The 22,163-nt window shown below is 46.7% G+C and overlaps 1 pseudogene across 1 annotated transcript; it reads right to left on the bottom strand.

Annotated features, from left to right (window-relative positions):
- Positions 1–270: 270 nt before the first annotated feature.
- On the bottom strand, positions 271–2,058 carry LOC308678351 (7-alpha-hydroxycholest-4-en-3-one 12-alpha-hydroxylase-like; annotated as a pseudogene). The gene has a single exon. The product of its transcript is annotated as a 7-alpha-hydroxycholest-4-en-3-one 12-alpha-hydroxylase-like (transcript).
- Between the last annotated feature and the right edge of the window lie 20,105 nt (positions 2,059–22,163).

Consider the following 22,163-nt stretch of genomic DNA (forward strand, 5'->3'; position numbering starts at 1 on the left):
TTCCCTGGTTATCCTAGATTATTGTGTGCAAGCAAAAAGAAAGGAAGGTATCAGAGAGAGAGAGAGAGAGAGAGAGAGAGAGAAAGAGAGAGAGAGAGAGAGACTGCTTCCATAACATAGCGATAAACAGTTCACTGTTGAGATATCCCTGGTTATCCTAGATTATCGTGTGAAAGCTAAGTGTGCAAAAAGAAAAGGAGTTACACACACACACACACACACACACACACACAAGGACACAGAGTTTGATTCCATAATATAGAGATAAATTAGTTCACCAGTGACAGACCCCTGGTTATACTCGATTATCGTGTGCAAGCTAAGTGTGCACAAATAAAGGAAAGGGTTAAAACAGTGAGAGAGAGACAGAGAGACAGAAAGACAGAGAGAGACAGAGAGAGAGAGAGGGAGGGAGAGAGAGGGAGAGTGATTCAATTACATAGACATAAATCATTTCACCGGTGAAATCTCCCTGGTTATCTTGGATCATCATGTGCGGATGGCAGCCTCAGCCTTTAGCACCGGCATCGGTACCTAAATTGGACGTCGTTCATGGGTTGCATCACCCGAAACCCATAGCGGGTCTTGTTGATGGGAGGGATCTCCTCCTGCTGATTGATCAGTTCCAGATCAAAACAAGCCAGCATCAGGAAGGCAAAAAGCTTAATTTCATTGGTGGCAAAGTAGCGGCCGGGACACATGGAGGTCCCAGCTCCCCAAGGCATGGTGAAATATTTCACCTTCTCTCCATTCTTAAAAAATTCCTTTTTGTTGCCGTTTTGGCTAAGGAAACGGTCGTATTTGAAGACCTGGGGCTCAAGATGGATTTCAGGGTCCATGTGGGTCGAGAGGTAAGGAAAGAGGGCAATTTTGTCACCTTTACGCAGCAGGTAGGTCTTCCCGTTGTGGAGCTTCAAGTCCATGTCTTGTAAAACCACCCGGATCAACAATGGTGCCGTCACCAACCTCAGGGTCTCCTCCACAGCACTGTCCAGGATGGGCGTTTGGTTTAGTATCTCCTTGGTGACGTTCAAAGGCTTCTCACGGGAAGTCACCTCTTGGTCTGACTTCTTCAGCACCTCCAGGATCTCCTTCTTGACCTCTTCCATGGCTTTGGGATGTTTCATCAGGTACTCCAGAAGCCAGAAGGAAGCTGGACCAGTGTTACCTTGAGCAGCCCAAAGGAGCAGGAACATGAACCGGTCTCTCATCTCTTCTGAAATCCCACTTTCGGACAGCTGTTGAGCCTGGTCACTGATCCACCGGCTGATGTTGTCCTTTTGGTAGACGTTCTTCACCGAAAGCACCTGCCAGAAGTAGTTCCAGAGGTTCTTCACTTGGCCCCACTCCCACGGGGTCAACAAGGTGTACGATAGACGCGGAAGGAGCTTGTCATATTTGCGAAATTCGATGTACACCTCTTCAGTGCTTCTGAAGATGCTGATCTTTTCGTTTCACCTTTTCTTTCTGGTTTTCACCTTTAGCTGGTTCGGTGCCGTACAAAGCCAGATACCCAGCTCTGAAGACCGTGTTGTAACAGAAGTGGAACAACCCGTCTTCTTTCCAGGACTTTGGATCCTCTTTTGAGTTTTCTTGCCACTGGAGTAAGACAGCCTGTAAAGCATCCATCATGGCTTGGGTCATCACCACCAGACCCTCTCCCTTCAGATGTTTCGCGCTGGAGACTTCAACGATCTTGTGAGTGTCATGGGAGGCCTCAAATCAAAACACCCTGAGGACCAACTGAGCTGCAAACGAAATAAAGTCCAGTTTGCTTCGGGCTTCCCTGATGATGGCACCGAAAGACAACGGGTCCATCAAGAAGGTGAAGTACTGTCCTGCAATCAAGGTGGTGAAGATGTCCCCATGTTTCTTCTGCATGCTTTGCAGGAAATCCAGATTGTCATTTTGGAAGTGCAATGCGTGTCCAAGCCAGGGAATGAGTCCCATGTCCAAGGGGGGTTCATTGGGTCGTCTTTGGCGGAAGAAGCCCATCAGGTACAGGGCCCCCAAAAGACCTGCCACCAAGGCAACCACGACTGCCACCCAGAAGGACATCTTGACGAGTGTGTGGAATTCAGCACAAGCAGCCAACAGGCTCTTTGGAGAAAAGTAGGCGTTTTCTGAGCCAGGGAGGAGTTTCACTTGATCAAACATGCCAGGAATTGCAGTTAACCCTTGCAATGGGGAAAAAAGGAAGGGAGAAAACCAACCACAGTCCTTGAATGGGTTTCCATCATTAGCAGTCATTAGCAAGCTGGAAGCGAGTTGAGCACAACATGTGCCTTGTTTATTTTACATTTGAGAATGTGTTTTTCTGACCCAGTGCCAGCGTTAAACACTCAAGGTGTTCAAACAGAGTCTTAAGAACAAGGTGTAATCTCCTGAGGGAGGCAGACGGGAAAAATATCAATATTTGGAAACCCATCAGCTGAAGGACACTGGTTGTCAGAGAGAGAGAGAGAAAAAAGACAGAATATGAGACTGCTAATCTCAGAATTATTGGGAGGGAGAGTGCTTTTATTTTGTATTTGTGAGATGGCCTCACGAGACCGATGGTCCATTAAGGTGCTTCCAAGTAAAAAGGCAGCACGCAGGGATGCAATCAGATTAAGCTTTATTAACGATAGAGTAAAGAGAAAGAGTTCCCTGGCATGGAGGCATCCATGCCTGGATTGAGCTCATGGATCAGCAAGCAAGCAAGCAGAAGAGAGAACAAAAAAGAGCACATGAGAGCAGCCCCGAGCAGAGGTTTTTATGGGGGTTCTCAGCCCCTCCCTTACCAATTAACTCTCTCCAATGGGGCTGCAGGGGCCAGGGACCCCTGACCCACCAGGGGTCCCCTGACCCCTGATGACCTTTTTGGGGAACTGCCATGGCTGGCACAAAAACATCTTACAATTCCCCTTCTTGCCAGCCACTGACAGGGACCAGTGAATGTATGTGAGGGGGCGAGCAGGTGTCATAGACATGCATATACACGTTCAGAAGACCAAACACAAACGCTTACACAGAAGGTTGTGCCGGTCAATGGGAACAGGTTTGGTGAACAGGTCAGCTATCTGGTCAGTTGTATTACAATGCTCAACATGTATAAACCCCATTTTGGCAAGCTGCCTGACATTTTTATAGCGTATGTCTATGTGGTGGGACCTAGAGCCCACTGCATATGCCCCCGAGATTGCAATTGCAGCCGTATTATCCTCTTGAATTTGGATGGGCAGAGGAGGAGGTGCCCAGATGCTCGTTATCAGAGCATCGAACCAAATCAAATCATTGGCTGTGTCTGACAGGCTGGCATATTCAGCCTCGGCCGTGGAGCAAGAAACAAATTTTTGCTGCCTAACATGCCAATGGATAGGACAGCCATTTAGCAATATGAGGAAACCAGAGGTGCTCCGTCTACTCTTGGTGTCACCAGCCCAGTCTGCGTCTGAGTAAGCGGAGAGCTGGGCCGTCTTCCCCTTCTCTGGTTCCAGCACAAGGAGAGCATCGTTCGTGCCCCTGAGGTACCTAAGTACCCTTTTAACACCAGTCCAGTGGAATTCCTTTGGGTGTTCCACATGCCTGGACAGTAGATTCACAGCTAAAGCTATGTCAGGCCTGCTCCAATTGCTGATATATAGCAAGGAGCCGATCACAGATCTGTAAAGCCCATTATCTGTGAACTCAGGACCGTCCTTGTGAGTGTGATTGTAATAGTCACTTTGTATCGGGCTACGCGTTGGGTTAGATTCTGCCATTTTGCATTTGGCCAATAACTCCTCTATCTTTTCTTTTTGAGATAGAGCGAACCCCTCCTTAGTGGCCAAAATGTGCACACCCAAGTACCTGTCAACCCACCCCAAAGACTTCAGGGTAAACTTTTTCCCCAGGGCCTTGGCAAATTCATCACACCCTTCCTTGTCAGGCCCTACATATAGGAGGTCGTCCACATAAACTAACACCCGTTCTGTGGTACCCTTGGAGTTGCGTGTGAAAACACATTCATCTGCATGGGATGCACTGAAACCAACTCATTCTAAACTTTTTCTAAGGCAGTCGTACCATACTTTCCCTGACTGCTTGAGGCCATATAACCCTTTTCGGAGCAGCCATGTATTTCCCCCTTCCTGCTGGTAGCCAGGAGGGGCCCTCACGTAGATCTGCCGGTCCAAGTTGGCATGGAGGTAAGCTGTCTGGATGTCGAATTGGAAGACTTCCTCCCCCAGAGCGGCTGCAGTTACGAGAGCGGCCTTGATGCTCTCTGCCCGGACAGTTGGAGAGTAGGTCTCCCCGTAGTCCTCCATGTAGCGCTGGGCGAACCCCTGAGCTACCAAACAGGCCTTATACAGGTAGAGGCCATTGGCAAGTGGTTTGGCCTTGAAAACCCACCTTGTGCCAATGATTTTCCTCTCCTTTGGTGGTTGCTGCGGGGTGAAGACCTTGAGCTTTTTCAGGCTCGCCATCTCCTGCTCCATTTCTCCTGTTCTTTGATGGGCAGCTCCTGGATGTCAGAGAAGGATTTTGGGGTGACCACAACGCTGTTGACGGACGCGATGTGCCCAATGTTGATTCTTTTTGGCGGGATCCCTTTGTTGGACCACTTTGATCTCCTGACCTTTTGCCACTCACCGCCCTTTTCTTCTGCGGGTTCCACGTCCACGTCCCCCACCCCTACCTAACCCTCCCTATCCCTCCCACCCATTCCCCCCTCCCCCCCCGACTTCCCAGAGCTAAATACAGGGTATAAAAACAAAGAACAATCATAAGCATCCATATGCTAACAACAATAAACTATTAATTCTATCACCCTCTAGCTCATATAAAATGATTACAAGCAATACTAATGTTACATATAAAAAGAAAAAAAAGAAAAAAGAAAAGGAAACTTATTCAAATGCTAAATGAAACTTTTTAGTCCCATATTTGTTCTGGATATAATCAATCCACTTTTTCCACTCCATAATATAACGTTCTTGCGAATGATCTTTCAGGTAAGCCGAAATCTTTGCCATTTCCGCCAGGTCAGAAACTTTTAGAGTCCATTCTTCTATAGTCGGCAGTTCCTCCTTCTTCCAATATTGACCTATTAAGAGTCTTGCTGCTGTAATTAAATTCAACATCAACTTAACGTCCACAACAGTAGCATCTGTAATTATGCCCAGTATTGCACTTTAACTCTTATAAAATAACTACAAGCAATATAAATATCACATCAATACTTATTCCAATGCTAGATGAAACTTTTTAGTCCCATATTTATTCTGAATATAATCAATCCATCTCTTCCACTCCACAATATATCTCTTTTGCGAATGGTCTCTCAAGTACGCTGAGATCTTTGCCATTTCCGCCAGCTTGGAAACTTTTAAAGTCCATTCTTCTATAGTCGGCAGTTCTTCCTTCTTCCAATATTGCCCTACTAAAAGTCTTGCTGCCATAATTAAATTCAACATCAACTTAGTGTCCACAACAGTAGTATCAGTAATAATACCCAATAAAAACAATTGCGGACAAAACTTTATCCTTTTCTTAAATATCTTTTGCATGTTCCACCAGATTCTAATCCAAAAAGCTTTAACCTTTTTACAGGTCCACCATATATGAAAATACGTTGCATCTTCACCACCACACCTCCAACATTTAGGCTGGCAGTTCGGATACATACTTGCTAATTTTTTAGGATCTAAGTGCCACCTATAAAACATTTTATAAAAGTTCTCTCTTAAGTTTTGAGCTTGCGTAAATTTTACATTTCTAACCCAGATCTTTTCCCAAGTATCCATTGTAATAACTTCTTGAAAATTCTGAGCCCTCTTTATCATACAATCTTTAACAAGTTCTGTCTCTGAATCAATTTCTATCAATGCAAGATATATCCGTTTGATATGTGCTTGACCTTGATCTCTAATTTGCTTTACCAAATTTTCATCAGTCATTGAAAAACCAATTTTCTGGTCTTCTTTCCACCTGGCCTGTAATTGTCCATACTGAAACCAAGTTTGTACAATCTTTTCTTCTCTTAAGATATTATACGGCTTCAAATGCCATACATTCCTTTCCAAACTTAAAATTTCCTTATATGTAGTCACATCATGTTTAAACCCAACACTTATATTTTCTATTGCATGTTTCGGTATTGCCCATATAGGTATCTTATAATTTAACTTATGTCTATACTTTTTCCAAACTCGCAACAGGGCCACAACTGGTGCACCAGGCGAACCTGGGCGAAAGCCCCCCTAGTCACAGCCACTATATGATCTTCCAGAGTAAGCCGTGAATCTAGGAGGACTCCCAAGTTGCGAGCCCTATCCACGGGGGGTAAGAGCTCACCCCCCATAGAAAGAGATGGAACATTTTGAATGTCCCGGGATGCCGGAATGTACAGCCACTCAGTCTTGTCAGGGTTGAGTTGAAGTCTGTTCCTCCCCATCCAGACCCGAACCGCCTCCAGGCAACGGGACATCACATCACAGCGAGGGCATCACTGGGGTGGTTTGGGGTCGAAAAGAAAAGTTGGGTATCATCGGCATATTGATGATACCCAACTCCAAAACCATGAATGATCTCACCCAGCGGTTTCATGTAGATGTTGAACAGGAGAGGCGAGAGAACCGACCCCTGAGGAACTCCACAAACGAGAGACCTAGGGGCCGATCTCTGCCCCCCTGCCAACACCGACTGCGAGCGTCCCAGGAGATAGGAGGAGAACCACTGAAGAACTGTGCCTCCCACTCCCAATCCCCTGAGACGCCGCAGCAAGATACCATGGTCGATGGTATCGAAAGCCGGGATGCCCTGTGTATGGTCACTCATGCGCTCGTGACCTCTTGCCTTGACTACTGTAATGCTCTCTACATGGGGCTTCCCTTGAAGACCACTCGGAGGCTCCAACTGGTACAGAATGTGGCCGCGAGAGTTGTCTTGGGAGTTTCCCGGTACTCCCATGTTACACCTTTGCTCCGCGAGCTGCATTGGTTACCAGTTGTCTTCCGGGTGAGGTTCAAGGTCTTGGTCATGATCTTTAAGTCCTTACATGGCATGGGTCCGGGTTACCTCAGGGACCACCTGCTGCCGGCGTCAACTTCCCTCCGCCCAGTACGTGCCCACAGGGAGGGCCTCCTCAGGGTGCCTCCGGTCAGGGAATGCCGACTGGTGGCCCCCAGGGGGAGGGCCTTCTCTGTGGGCGCTCCGGCATTATGGAACCAACTGCCGGTTGAGCTCCGGATGGCATCAGACCTCCGAACCTTCCGCCACGGGCTGAAGACCCACTTATTTGAATTAGCTGGTCTGGCCTGATGGGGAATATGGGTTTTTAAATTGGTGTTTTTAGTACTGTATTATTGTTTTTTAACTGGGCACTGGTTTAATTTCTTTTTAACTTTTGTATCGTTATTTATATATGCCCTGTGAACCGCCCTGAGTCCCTAGGGAGAAGGGCGGTATAGAAATCAAATAAAACTAAAACTAAACTAAACTAGATTCCAAAAGTGGTATGGGGGCTGCTTTTAAAACATTACTATAAAAATCACGTGCCTGCAACACTGTAGTAAGACGATGTCTCATGCCTTCATGCATCACCACCATACCCACTGGTATCTCCCATCTGAACTTAATATCACGTCGTCTTAATTCTTGTGCCAAAAAGGCAAATTCCTTCCTTCTCCTTAGGATTCTTGGAGGGATCTCTTTTAAAATCAAGACTTCTTGCTCAGCAATTACAAATTTAGTATTGTAAAAGGCTTGAATAACCTCATTTCTAATTGCTCTCTTTGTAAAATAAACCACCACATCTCTGGGTAATTTCCTTTGTCTCGCAATCCACGAATTAACACGGAAAATTTTGTCTATATCTTCCATAATTGCATCTGCTGGTCGCCCCAGCACCCCTTCCAAAGCCTCAGAAACTATTTTCTTCAAATTTTCTTTAGGATCCTCTTTTAAGCCTCTGATTCTCACAGCAAACTCCATCTCATGGTACTGTACCAAGGTCAAATCACTATCAATTTTCTCCACCACATTTTCAGTCTCTGTCATTTTTGCATCTAATCTAATATTATTTTGGCTGAGATCTTCCACTCTCTCGTCCAAACGCTCGATACATATAGCCATGCCTTGAAATGCAAGTAAGATGTCTGCCCTTATTTCTGTTAACTTCTCATCCAGAAGCTCTGTGAGCTTTTCATCCATAAGCTCAGCTAATTGTTGTGATTGCTTTTCCATAGCCTCTTGCAACACATTCTGCAAGTCTTTAACTGTAAAAGTTGGTACAGGTGCAGGTGCAGGTGCAGGGGGAGGGGGCAGTAAAGGTTGTAACGAAGACTACTGCACCGGAGAAGCCCCTGTGCTTCTAAGAACTTTAGAGGATTTGGCAGCCATTTTCACCCACTATTGCCTGCTACGCACTTTCACTTTCAAACTCCGCAAAGTCCATTGAGTTAAAGATCATAAATTCACTTTCACCTGGATCTCCTGTGTCGCTCTGCCTGCATCCAGGTTCTCAAAGGTTCTCTCTTGCTGGCAGGGATGGTTGCTGACGCCCTGCTCCAAAAAGCCCGGAGCAGAGGCGCCCCGCAGTCCGGAGCAAACTCAGGCTTCGGGGGGGCTCAATCTTTCAGCTGCCAAAACCTTTAGCTCTGGTGGCCCCGGAGAGCTCTACCCCTACCTGGGCGCTCACCCCCTCCTCTTCTCTCGAGGAGGGGGCTTCCGAGCTGCCAAAACAGCTGATCGGCGCTGGTTTTGGCGGCTCTACGGAGCCGGCGGGGCTGACAGCCAGAATGGCTGCCTGCAGCGACGCCTTGCCACCCGGAAGTCCTGAGGTTCGGGTTTCTTGTCCACACTGCCCTGGAAAAGCCGTGGGGCTGGCTGAGGTGGCTTGGGTGCAACCGCTTCGGCCTTGTGCTCCTTAGACAGCTTTGGGGCTGGCCGTGGGGGCTTTCTCTCTTTTCGTGCGCAGGCCCCTTCTGAGGTGGCACCTGGTGGACTGTCCTCTGTGGCTGGGTTCTCAGGGGAGAAGTATGGCAAACCATTTATGATGGCAATACTTCCAACGACCCTCTGGTTCCGGGTGATATGACCTCCCCCTTTGCGAAATAAAACTTCCACCCTGTCATCGTCACATAATTTGATGATGCTTAACAGATTGTTGGCAATGGAGGGAGCATGTAATACCCCTTCAACTTTTCCTAGTCCGGGCAGTTGAAACATCTCAGATGGGCCTTCAGCTCCCCCAGGTTGAGGACTATGTTGTGGAGGAGTCATCTCCAGAAGATGAGACTCTTCCAGATCAAAAAATTACAGTAGATGACCCCAGTCAGGGAGACCTCTCCGATCTTGGCAATCGTGAAGTCAAAATCCTTACTCGGAATGGGAAAGCATTAACTTTGGAGGACCTTGAAGATTATGTCCCTGAAGAAGGAGAGACCTACAGATGCAGCCATCTTAATTCTGAAGAAGATAAACCTTGCGAGATAGCGGTTCTCCAGACTGAGATCAACAAACCCACGATCGGCAAACCAGTATTACTGAATGTCAGAAGACCCGTGGTTTCTGAATTCAGACAAACCTTCTTTAGCCGTCACCCTGGAAGTATCTTCATGTCGGCATCCAGAGTGACCGAGACGCAACCTAGAGATCCCACCAACGTTTCTTTCCAAATTGGCGAGTCCCACCGGCCAACTTTCTGTACACAAGTCCAGTTGTCCCCCGACAGTGGTGCGTCCAATTTCAAAACCGAAGTGTCCACTCGAAGCTACAGCACCTCTGTCGGAGAAACGGTCACGTTCCGCATCAAGAAGGACGATCCTTCCCAAAGTTAACGAGAAATTAATGCCAGATCTCTGAACCATGATGAACAATTTTTTTTAAAAAAAAACACCTGTAACCATCAACCTCAGCAACCATCAACGCCTTTACCAAAGGGAAGAACAAGAATCTGAATGGAGAAACTACAATTTTAAAAAATAAAATCCTAGAAAATAATGACGTACCATAAAAATTGATGTTTTGCAAGGGAACACTTCTGTCAGTATGAGCTATAATGTAATCTTTGATTTGTAATTTTTTCCCCCATTTTGTATTAAAAAATAGCACACCGTTCCATTGAAAGGCATTGAGGTGCAGCAGAACTGAAACATCATTACTGAGAGAAGATTAAATTATGGTTATTTTCTCTTAAATGGGTGATACGAAACTGCTGATTTTTTTTTACGTTACAAAATAGGAAATTGAGAATTTAACAATTCTAATTCCTTTCTTTTGCAACTTCTGAAGAAATTCAGTGAGATGTAGCACAGGTAGTCCTCGACTTACAACAGTTCATTTAGTCACTGTTCAGAGTTACAATGGCACTGAAAAAAGTGTCTTATGACCATTTATCCCACTTACGCTCATTGCAACATCCCCAAGGTCACATGATCAAAATTCAGATATTTGGCAACTGGTTCACATTTATGACAGTGTCCTGGAATCACCTTTTTGCAATCTTCTGACAAACAAAGTCAACGGGGAAGCCAGATTCACTTAACAACAGTGTTACTAATTTAACAACTGCAGTGATTCCCTTAACAACAGTGGCAAGAAAAGTGATAAAATGGGGCAAAATTAGCTTAATAAATGTCTTGCACATAGTTTGTACTGCACCTCCGGCTGCTTTGTCAGCCATGACCTCATCCTGTGCTTTGGTGAATTTGAGATTTGGTCTGGCGAACAATCTCTGCTGCAGGGTTCTGTTTCTCAGTCCGCAGACGAGTCAGTCTCTCAGACGCTCCTCTAAATTTGAAAATTTGCAGAGACATGCGGCCTGCCTTAGGCCCATGATAAACTCGGATGCTGTCTCACCGGGAAGCTGCACTTGTTGGTTGAATTTAAATCGCCATGCCATCTCCGACATTTTTGGCTGGAAGTGTCCGGTCAGCTTCTTAAGGTCAGTGAAAGACACTGCTTCGATGGGCATTGGCGCGAAGAGGTTTTCTGCTAGATCGAAAGTCACGGGCCCACACACACACAGCAACGTTGCAGCTTTTAGGCCTTCCTCTGCTATGTGGTTAGCTTGTAGGTAATTCTCTACTTGTGAGAGGTAAGATGGCCAATCTTCCAGATGTTTAATGTCGAACTCTCTGATTTTGCTGACCTTTGGCATCTTTCCTCAATTCCTGCGCTGCTGTTGGATCCTGCTTTAAGACTCAGGGAATACATCCTCTGAGCACGTGGCTGCTAGTGTAGTTTACTAGCTGGCTAGAGAGGGGGGGAAGATGCCTCTTCCCTCCAGCAAGTAATGCCGTCCCCTCGTGACTTCAGCCCTCAGGCGGTGAAGCAGGATCCCACCTTCATCGCCACTATTATGTCGTGGGCTCTGATGAGCAGGAATGAGAACATGCAGATGAGTACAGACAAACTTATATTTTATTTAAGCAGAAATTGTACTGAGAATTTGGAGTCATCCTGCCTCAATATATAGCCAGGCCCTCTGGAAACAACCGATCAGATTGTACCCGTGTTTGCCACCCAAAGTTGACCAATTACAGCACCAGAGACATCCTGTCTGGGTTGCTGGAGAACTAACGGTTCTCCAGCAACGCACGTGGTGATATTCCAAAAGCCCAGTACATAACACCAGTCACCTGTAACAATGCGCTTGAGTGCCTCCTTCGTTGTCCTCACCATGCGTTCAGCTTGACCATTATAAGATGGATGAAAGGATGCAGACGTTGCAAGTCTGATGAGATGCATAAGGGGCAATTAGATGGTGAACCAATTGAACAAGTTAACACCTTTGTATATTTGGGTGTAACTTTTTCCAACACTGGATCTTGGGCCTGCCATCATCAATGGAGTACACTTAGAGCAAAAGCCCATTTGGATTTACTGCTCAAACTAAAGAACCATAGTTTCCCAGGGTCCCTAGCCTCATTAATCAAGGTTTATAAGGCTAAGGTTACCACAATGCTCTTGTATGGAGCAGAAATTTGGGGTCTTTACTCAACCACAGTCCTAGAATGAACACAGTCCCAGCATTTGAGATATATTTTGGGTGTAGATCCAAGAACATCTTCTGCAGCAGTTAGAGCTGAATTGGGAATTCATAGAATTCAGGCATTATCTAAAATTAGAGCTTATTACTGGTGCAAAGTGAATGAAATGGCGACTGATAGACTCCCCAAGTTATGCCTACTAGAGCAAATAAAACCACAATCACAAATCTCCTGGATCACCAAACTAACAAATTTTGTAAGAAGCTGTGGAGAACAATTCAAAAAAAGAGTTGCCCAAAGAATTAAGGTATAAATGCACAAACTGATATAGCTATCCTTGGTAAGGTGGGTAACTTGAAATGGCTGAGTAATACAAATGTACTTTTCAAGTAGACAGTTATTTGAAGTCACAACTCCCAAAACATCTTAGGGAGATATTTATGCGAGCGAGATTCGAACAGCTTGACACAATGGTCAGATATGGGAGATTTCATGCTATACCCTATAATGAACGTCTCTGCATTTGCGGAGCAGCAGAAGTAGAAGACCTGGCTCACATCCTATTTGACTGTTGCCTGTATAAGAGGGTGAGAGACTATATACCAAACAAATGACCCATTGGGGTCCCCATATCAAAACAACTTACCTTATGTCCGGCCATAACTTGAAAATAACATTTAACGTAGCACAGTACCTAAACAAAATGGTCCATTTGAGATCTGCATATGTGGGACTGATTGCAAGGGCGACTCCAAAATATAATTTTATCATATTTTATTTATATCTTAAATTATTGTACATTATTACAATTTCATTTTAGATTGTGTTTTATTACCATTTCATTTTAAATCGTATTTTATTCTAATTCCATTTTAAATTGTATTTTATCAAATTCCATTTTAAATTGCTTGTATCAAATTTTAGTAACAATTTGTGCTGGAAATTTATTTATTTATTTATTTTATTGGATTTATATACCGCCCCTCTCCCAAAGGACTCGGGGCGGTGTACAGGGCAGTTAAAACATAGTATACAAAGTTTAAAAAATAAATTAAATTAAGTTAGCCCCAACAAGACAAATTCTAAAATTTAAAATCCCAATCCCTCAGTCCAGGCCGGCAAGCTCAAATAACCAGGTTTTCAGGTCGCGGAGAAAAGAGCGAAGGTCAATTTGCACTTTGATATGGCCCAAGGGCTAATCAATAAAGTTGTTGTAGTTCTCATCTCTTTTATTTAAATTATTTCATCACCTGCCCTGTTTTGAAATAACTTGGCCAGAAGTCAGGAACTGTGGAATTCGGAGTCATCCCTGCCAGGAAAAATAACAAAATTCATTTGCAAACATAATCATAATCATAATAGTAAAGTTGGAAGGGACCTTGGAAGTCATCTAGTCCAACCCCTGCTCAGGCAGAAAACCCTCTACATTTCAGACAAATGGCTAAATGAAATAAAATGAATTTCTGCTTGCAAGTGAATTTGGGTGCCTTGAGGGTCTGGTGGAAAAAAGAATAATTATTACAATGGTGAAGCAAAAATAATAACTACAGGTAGTCCTCGACTTATGACTGTTTGATTAGGGACCGTTCAAAGTTACAATGGTGCTGAAAAAAGTGATTAATCATCGTTTTTCACACTTATGACCCTTGCAGCATCCCCATGGTCACATGATCAAAATTCGCATGACTGGCAGCTGACTTGTCATTACAACGGCTGCATTGTCCCGGGATTACGTGATCCCCTTTGGCAACCATCTGAAAAGCAGGGAGCCAGATTCACTTGACAACCGTGTGATGAACTTCACAACTGCAGTGATTCAGTTAACAGCTGTGGCACGAAAGGTCGTAAAATGGACCAAATCGTCTCACTTAGCAATGGAAATTTGGGGCTCAGTTGTGGTCATAAGTTGAGGACTGCCTGTATAAAGCCAGAACTGATGGTTTGATTCTGTCCCCTCAAATAGGGCTCATCTCCTAGCAACCACATAAACTGAATGCAGAATAACAGAGTTGGAAGGGACCTTGGGGGTCATCTAGTCCAACCCACTGCTCAAGCAGGAATCTCTATTCCACTCTGGACAAATGGCTGACCAATCTCTTCTCCAGTGATTTAGAAAGCTTTTTGGCTACCCTTGAGCACGGCTTTTAAAAACAAACTGTACAGGGGTGGGTATTTATTTCCTTTTTCCTTAGCTTTTCATTGGAAAAATAAAATAAAATTTTGCAATCGCTATCATTGCCATGTATTTACTAGCTCAGCAAAAATGACACTTTGGTCAATGTTTGCCATAGCCAAAGTTCACTTTTCTTCATGTTTCCTCCATCCATATCTGATTTTTAAAAAGGGCACAGTAGGTATAATTTTCAGTTTGTTAGGTTATCAAAGCATTTCCTTCTTCGTAGAATCAAAGACAGGGACTCTGTTGAGGAAGAGTTGGAGTTAAGATAGGTGCTAGTTATAGGCAGTCCTCGACTTACAACGGTTCCATTTAATGACCCTTGACGCTTACAACGGCACTCAAAAAAAGTCACTTATGACCGTTTTTCATACTTACGGCCGTTGCAGCATCCCTGTAGTCATGGGTTCAAAATTAGGATACTTGGCAACTGATTTGTATTTATGACAGTTGCAGTGTCCTGGGGCCACGTGATCCTCTTTTGGTGACCTTCAGACAAGCAAAGCCAATGGTGAAGCCAGATTCACTTAACAATCAGGTTACTAACTAATCAACTGCAGTGATTCACTTAACAACTGTGGCAAGAAATGTCATAAAATGGGGCAAAATTCACTTAACATATGTCTCACTTAGCAACAGAGATTTTGGCAGTGGTGGGATTCAAATAGGTGAACAACCGGTTCTCTGTGTGGATGCCACTTCCAGAATTCCATTCTGGGCCTAGGCAACAAAAAATTAGCTACCAGAAGTGGTGCGAACTGGCTGAATCCCACCACTGGAGTTTGGGGTCAGTTCTGGTTCTGAGTTGAGGACTAGCTGTATTTTTGCTACCCACAAACGAAGAATCCCCTATCTGGAATTCCTCTGTCTCTCCATAAGGCCCTTAGCACATTGCACTAGGAACCAACTCCGTTTGTGTATTTTCATATGCTGGCTCTGGATGCACTTACAAAAATATAGCAAGTTTGGAAAGCTGAAACTGAACAGAAAAGAAAGGAAAGAGAAACAATTTTGGAGGGTTAATTTCAGGGAGTCTTCTGGATTATTTTTTAGTGCAAGCCAAGTGTGGAAAAAGAAAGGAAGGAATTAAAAGGAAGTGACTTGTCGGAGCTGGGAAAAAGGTGCCGTGGGGGGGGGGGTGGGGGGAGTGTTTGTGGGACTATCGGTAAAAAAGAAAAGTTCCATGAGAGATTCTAACTTCTTGCGAGATCTCATGAGAAGTTAGAAAGTCTCATGGAACTTTTTTTTTCCTTTTTTACCGATAGTCCCAGAAACACGTGGCAAAGGCTGAGAAGCAAACGGAGAAACCAAATGCAGCTGAAAGCAGGTTAGTAAAAAAAAACGCTTAGGGGAGGCGAGGGCATCTGGGCGGAGGTGGCAACCTTAGCCTGCTAAGCTGCGGCAGGTGTCTGGCAGGGGGAGGGAAGCAACAGGCCCCCGCCCCACCCCTCTCGCATGGGGTGCCCTGCTCCTGCTGATGCCCGCAATCTGCCAGGCCTCCCCTCCGGCCCTCTGCCCCGCATGGCTGTTCTGCTCGCATGCGCGATCGGCCTCTGTGCCGCCACCACCGGCGCTGCAGGTCGCACAATGGGGGCATGTATCTGAGCAGCTCGGGTGAGAAGGTGGGCTTTGTAGGGCTGGACCTCTATGCCCTAGGTCCTCCCATGATGAGGCCCCGCTGATTGCTGCTCCGAGGGTGGCGGCAGTGGCGGCAAATATGGCTCGATCCTCAGGAAGCCCCATTTGCCGCCTCCTGCCCAATGCTGCTGCCATGAGGCCGCAGAACAAGCTGGAAGGAGGTTAGGAACTGGGTTGGGGCAGCAGGAGAAGGGTGCTCTGCGAGGTTTGGGTCCAACGCACGTGGGGCTGCTGCCTCGCTTTCCGTGCTGTTGCAGGGCTGGGCTGGACTGGGTGTGGAACTTCCTTGCCGCTTCTTCCCCCGCAGACATTGGGACCACCCACCCCAACTACCGCTTGTCCTGGGGCACTGCTGCCGTCCTGTGCTTTTCAGCCCATCGCCGGCCAGCTGGGTGCACCGAGCTTGAGCCTCGACAGATGGAGGCCAGAGGGGAATGAGAGCCGTGGCTGCCTGGCTCCCCTGCCTGAGGACATGTGTGGGAAGAAGCGCCGCCCAGCTTGGTAAGCTGCGGTCTGCCCACAGAAGAAGCAGAAGGATGGAGGAGGAGGGTTGGCCAGGGACAGGTAAAGGGCTGCTCATGGGGAGAATCTGACCAGCCCCAGTCTGGGGTCGGGGTAGAGGCCAATGGAGCCTGAAGGGAGGCATCCTGGCACACTCGGCTTGCCGGCGATGGGCTGGATAGCGCAGCATGGTGGCAGCTGCCCCGGGATGAGCGGTAGGTGGGCTATGTGCTCCCGATGTCCACGGGGGGAGAAGCCGCAAGGAGGCTCTGTGCCCAGTCTAGCCCAGTCCTGGCATAGCATGGAAAGGAGGCAGCAGCCCTGTGTTCGTCCCCATGCGCGAGTGCGCCCCCGCCCTCCCAGGCAAATGGAGCTGTGGCATCTTTGGCAGAAGAGCACAGGCAGGCAACGGAAGGCACGAGGAGCCCCGATCCCAGCATTCCCCTCCCCACTGTCCTCCTCCTCCCCTTGGAAGAGCTGCAGGGCTCAGGAGCCTCCCCCAATGCCCCCCACCCACTGAGCAAGATGCCCTCCTGCCCACTGCCCCACCCGCCAGGGCAACATTGATCTGGCCACGCTCACCCTGGCCACGCCCACCAGTCTGCCATTTCCACTGTAGCCACGTCCACCCAGCGGGCCACGCTCACCCGGCACCTGGTGATACATAAGTGGGTTTTGGATTGCCACCACTATCGTGTGAAAGCTAAGTGTGCAAAAAGAAAAGGAGTTAACACACAAACACACACACACACACTTACTGAGTCGGATAGTGTGCACAAATAGACACACACAAACACACACACACACACACACACACACACACAGAGGGGGGGGGGTTTCCATAATGTTATAGTTCACTGGTGAGATATCCCTGGTTATCCTAGATTGTGTGCAAAAGGAAAAGGAGTTAACACGCGTGCGCGCACACACACACATACACAATCATACAAACACAGAGTCTGATTCTATAACATAGATGAATTAATATACTAGTGACATATCCCTGATTATTCTAGATCAGGGCAGCTTGGGCTGCAACCAGTCACAATATATAGTCTAGCCCCTAGACGGCAACCAATAGGTTTGAACCCACTCTTGCCGCTTGGGGCTAGCCAATTACAGGACCGGATACAGTTAATCTAGGTTACTGGAGAGCCGTTATTTGCTCCAGAAACGCACGTGGTGTAACACCACAAGCCCAGTACATAACACCCCTCCCGCCTTAGTTCAGACTATGGCAACTGCGATTTAGTCTTGACAGCTGTCAAGACTTATTAATCAACTCACATACAACTGTAGTGATAATAATAAAAACAATAATAATAATGAATAATAATAAATTCACTGTGGCTACAATGAGATTAAACAACGTCTAATGCACAGGCTTACATTGCAGTAATGGCAGTTTCCCAATGCACAAGTTTCTGTAGGTAGTGGTACATTTCACAACACTATACATCACTTTATTTTACAATGTAATCTGTGAGGTACACAGGAGGCATGTGTGGCCTAGAGGAACATCTTGGAGTTCCCATCACTTTGTGGTCTACCAGCTTACCCAGTGGGCTGGGTAAACCCATGTCCCTTTGTGCTCCAGTGTCAAGGGGAATTGAAACACTCTGGCTGGCCTGGTTATTTGACCAGGAACCCATAAATTCCCTTGACCATAGTTCCTGGCCCAAACCCAATCGCCCATGTGCAGCCCCCTTGGAGGCTTTGGTCGAGTGGCTTCTGCTGCCACTCTGGATGCAACCTGTCCAGTTTAGTGATCAAACGCCTCCCCCAATGTAGTTCTGCAGGACTTTTACCTGTGGCCGTGCAGGGTGTAGAATGCTGGCAGAGTAAAAAATCTGCCAATCTGTGATGCCAGTCACCTGTAACAATGCGCTTGAGTGTGTCCTTCATTGTCCTCACCATGCATTCAGCTTGACCATTAGAAGATGGATGAAAGGGTGCAGACGTTGCATGTCTGATGAGATTAGCTCTAAGAAAAACCTGGAATTCAGCAGCAGTGAATTGGGCCCCATTATCAGAAACTAAGACATCAGGCAACCCATGTGATGCAAAGAGTTTTCTAAGCACCTGGATGGTCCTAGCAGTAGTCATGTTAGGAACTGGAATTACTTCCAGCCATTTTGAGTGGCTATCCACTACTATCAGGAAAAGCTGCCCCTGAAAAGCCCCAGCGTAGTCTATGTGAATCCTAGACCAGGGAGTGTGCGTTTCCTCCCACCTGTGAACTGGGGCCTGAGGGATTTCATACCTAGATTGCTGGCATGCATAACAACCATGGACTTGACCCTTGATGGCCTTATCAAGGCCAGGCCACCAAAGGTAGCTTTTAGTTAAGGCTTTCATTCTGACAATGCCTTGATGGCCTTCATGTAAGGAGTGTAAGACCCTGTTTCTTAGGGAAGTGGGAATTATGACTCTATTCCCCCATAAAATGCACCCTTTATGTGCAGACAACTCATGCCTCATGACAAAATAACTTTGAAATTCAGAGCCTGGGCTTTTTTCCAACCAGCCCATGTACTGTATACCCATGACAACACTCTACTCAGTATTTTATCTGTGGCAGTTTCAGCAGCAGTATCCCCTTCATGGAGGGGAAACTGAGGTATGTCCTGTATGGACAGTATTCTAGCAGCAGGAGCTGGATCTGGATCCATTAGTGGCAGTGGTAGTCTATTGAGGCCATTCAGCATGGCCCATTTCCTTTCCTGGTTTATGAATTAATTTGAAATTGTATGGGGGAAAAATATAGACCATCTCAACATTCTTGGAGATAGTATGTGGGGGGTTTGTTTGTCTGTTGTGAACAGTCCCAACGGAGGTTTGTGGTCAGTGTAGACAGTGAAATCTCTGCCATATAAATAATCATGAATTTTTTTTATTCCAGCAACGATGGCTGGGGCCTCTTTGCCAATCTGGGCATAGTTGTGCTCAGCAGAGGACAAAGTCCTTGAGTAAAATGCTATAGGAACCTGTTTCCCACTTTTCTCTATGTGACATAAGACTGCCCCCACCCTATGTTGTTGTTAGCTGCGAAGTCGTGTCCGACACATCGCGACCCTATGGACAACATTCCTCCAGGCCTTCCTGTCCTCTACCATCTTCTGGAGTCCATTTAAGCTCACGCCTCCTGCTTCAGTGACTCCATCCAGCCACCTCATTCTCTGTCGTCCCCTTCTTCTCTTGCCCTCAATCTTTCCCAGCATTAGGCTCTTCTCCAGTGAGTCCTTCCTTCTCATTAGGTGGCCAAAGTATTTGAGTTTCAGCTTCAGGATCTGGCCTTCTAAAGAGCAGTCAGGATTGATCTCCTCTAGGACTGACCGGTTTGATCGCCTTGCAGTCCAAGGGACTTGCAGGAGTCTTCTCCAGCACCAGAGTTCAAAGGCCTCAATTCTTTGGCGCTCAGCCTTTCTTATGGTCCAACTTTCACTGCCATACATTGCAACTGGGAAGACCATAGCCTTGACTATACGCACTTTTGTTGACAGGGTGATGTCTCTGCTTTTTAGTGTGCTGTCTAGATTTGCCATGGCTTTCCTCCCCAGGAGCAAGCGTCTTTTAATTTCTTGGCTACAGTCCCCATCTGCAGTGATCTTGGAGCCCAGGAAAACAAAATCTGTCACTACCTCCATTCCTTCCCCATCTATTTGCCAGGAATTGAGAGGGCCGGATGCCATGATCTTGGTTTTCTTAATGTTAAGTTTCAACCCAAGTTTTGCACTCTCCTTCTTCACCCGCAACAAGAGGCTCTTTAGTTCTTCTTCACTTTCTGCCATTAGAAAGGCCCCCACCCTATAGGGAGATTCATCACATGAAAGACATACGGGTGGTTATATGGGAGACCCTATGTCCGCGGGAGACCACTGTTGTGCAGATAGACGGGAGTGAGTCCCTTCTCCTGAGGTGTGGCCCTCGGTCTCAGTTGGGCCTGTTGCTAACATTCTCCTCCTATCTCCTGGGCCGCTCGCAGTCGGTGTTGACAGGAAGGCAGAGGTCCGCCCCGAGGTCTGTCATTTGTGGAGTCCCTCAGGGGTCGGTTCTCTCTCCCCTCCTGTTCAACATCTATATGAAGCCGCTGGGCAAGCTCATTCATGGTTTCGGGGTGGGGTATCATCAGTATGCTGATGATACCCAACTTTTTCTTTCCACCCCGAACCAACCCAGTGATGCCCTCGACGTGATGTCCCATTGCCTGGCGGCGGTCCGGGTTTGAATGGGGAGGAACAGGCTTCGGCTCAACCCTACCAAGACTGAGTGGCTGTACATACCGGCATCTCAGGTTATCCAGTTTGTTCCATCATTAAGGATGGGGGGTGTGAGATGTTACCCCCCGTTGATAGGGCTCGCAACTTGGGTGTCCTCCTGGACTCATGGCTTAACTTTGAAGATCATATAGGAGCCGTGAACAGGGGGGCTTTTGCCCAGGTTTGCCTGGTGCACCAGTTGCAGCCCTATCTGGACCGAGATGCCCTACGCACAGTCACCCATGCACTCGTGACCTCCTGGTTAGACTACTGCAATGCTCTCTACATGGGGCTGCCCTTGAGGACCACTTGGAGGCTTCAACTGGTGCAGAATGCAGCCACATGAGTTGTGATGGGAGTTTCCCGATACTCCCATGTAACACCTCTTCTCCGCAAGCTGCATTGGCTTCCGGTTGCCTTCCGAGTGAGATTCAAGGTGCTGGTAATGACCTATAAAGCTCTAAATGGCTTGGGTCTGGATTATCTAAGGGAACACCTGCTGCCGGCATCAACTTCCCATCGTCCTGTGCGCTCCCACAGGGAGGGCCTTCTTAGGGTACCGCCGGTGAAGGATTGCCGGCGGGTGACTCCCAGAGAGAGGGACTTCTCTGTGGGCATGCCTGCCCGCTGGAACCAACTTCTGATGGAACTTAGGACTGCCTCCGACCTCCGCTCATTCTGCCGGGACTGAAAACCTGGGTCTTTGAGCTGTCGGGCCTAGACTGAGGGGTTTTAATTGGATTTTAATGTTTTAACTTTTAACTTTTGGGCTCTAAATTTAATTAATTGTTTTAATTAACTGTTTTAAATTTTCTAATTTTTGTATGGTACGATTTTAATTGCCTGTAAACCACCCTGTGTCCTACAGGAATAGGGTGGTATATAAATCAAATAATAATAATAATAATAATACAGGTTTAGACTCTACGTAATGAGTTACAGTGGACTTTTCTGATAGAAGTGCTTTCAAATCCTGGAAACATTTTTCGTGTAAGTTAGTCCATTTCCAAGGGGCTTTCTTATCTAGAAGCCTGTGGAGGGGCTCTGCTATCACTGCCTTATGAGGTAGGAATGTGTGATAAAAGTTTAGGAGACCCAAAAATGCTTGCAGCTCTCCTTTTGACTTGGGCCTAGGAGCCGTTTTAATGGCCTTCACTTTAGAATCAGCGGGGTGAATACCATTAGCATCAATGCGGAAACCCAAGGATTCTGTTGATGAGACCCCAATACTACACTTGTTCTTCTTTAATTTGAGGCCTGCTTTGTGAAGCCTCTACAAAACAGCCCTGAGCCTTCTGGCCAACACTTCTGGGGATTCCCCTGCAATAACAACATTATCGAAATAAGGGCAGACGCCCTGGATGCCTTTAAGTGTACATTCCATAATCCCTTGGAAAATACCTGGTGCAACACTGACTCCAAACTGTAAGCATTTGACTTCCGGTGGCAACGCCGCCCCAATGGCAGCTTTTTTCTGGCCGCCAGCCCTGCAATTGTGTGAAAAGCGTGCGAAGACAGCGAAAATCAGCTGTCCCCCTCGGGAGAAGAGGGGGAGGAGAGTTCTCCTCGGGTAGAGGTAGAGCTCCCCTTGACCCCCTTAATTATTTGGGGGTCGGAGGGTGAGAGCTCCCT

This window comes from Vipera berus (genome assembly GCF_964194415.1).
Source record: "Vipera berus genome assembly, chromosome: Z".
Classification (NCBI taxonomy): Eukaryota; Metazoa; Chordata; class Lepidosauria; order Squamata; family Viperidae; genus Vipera; species Vipera berus.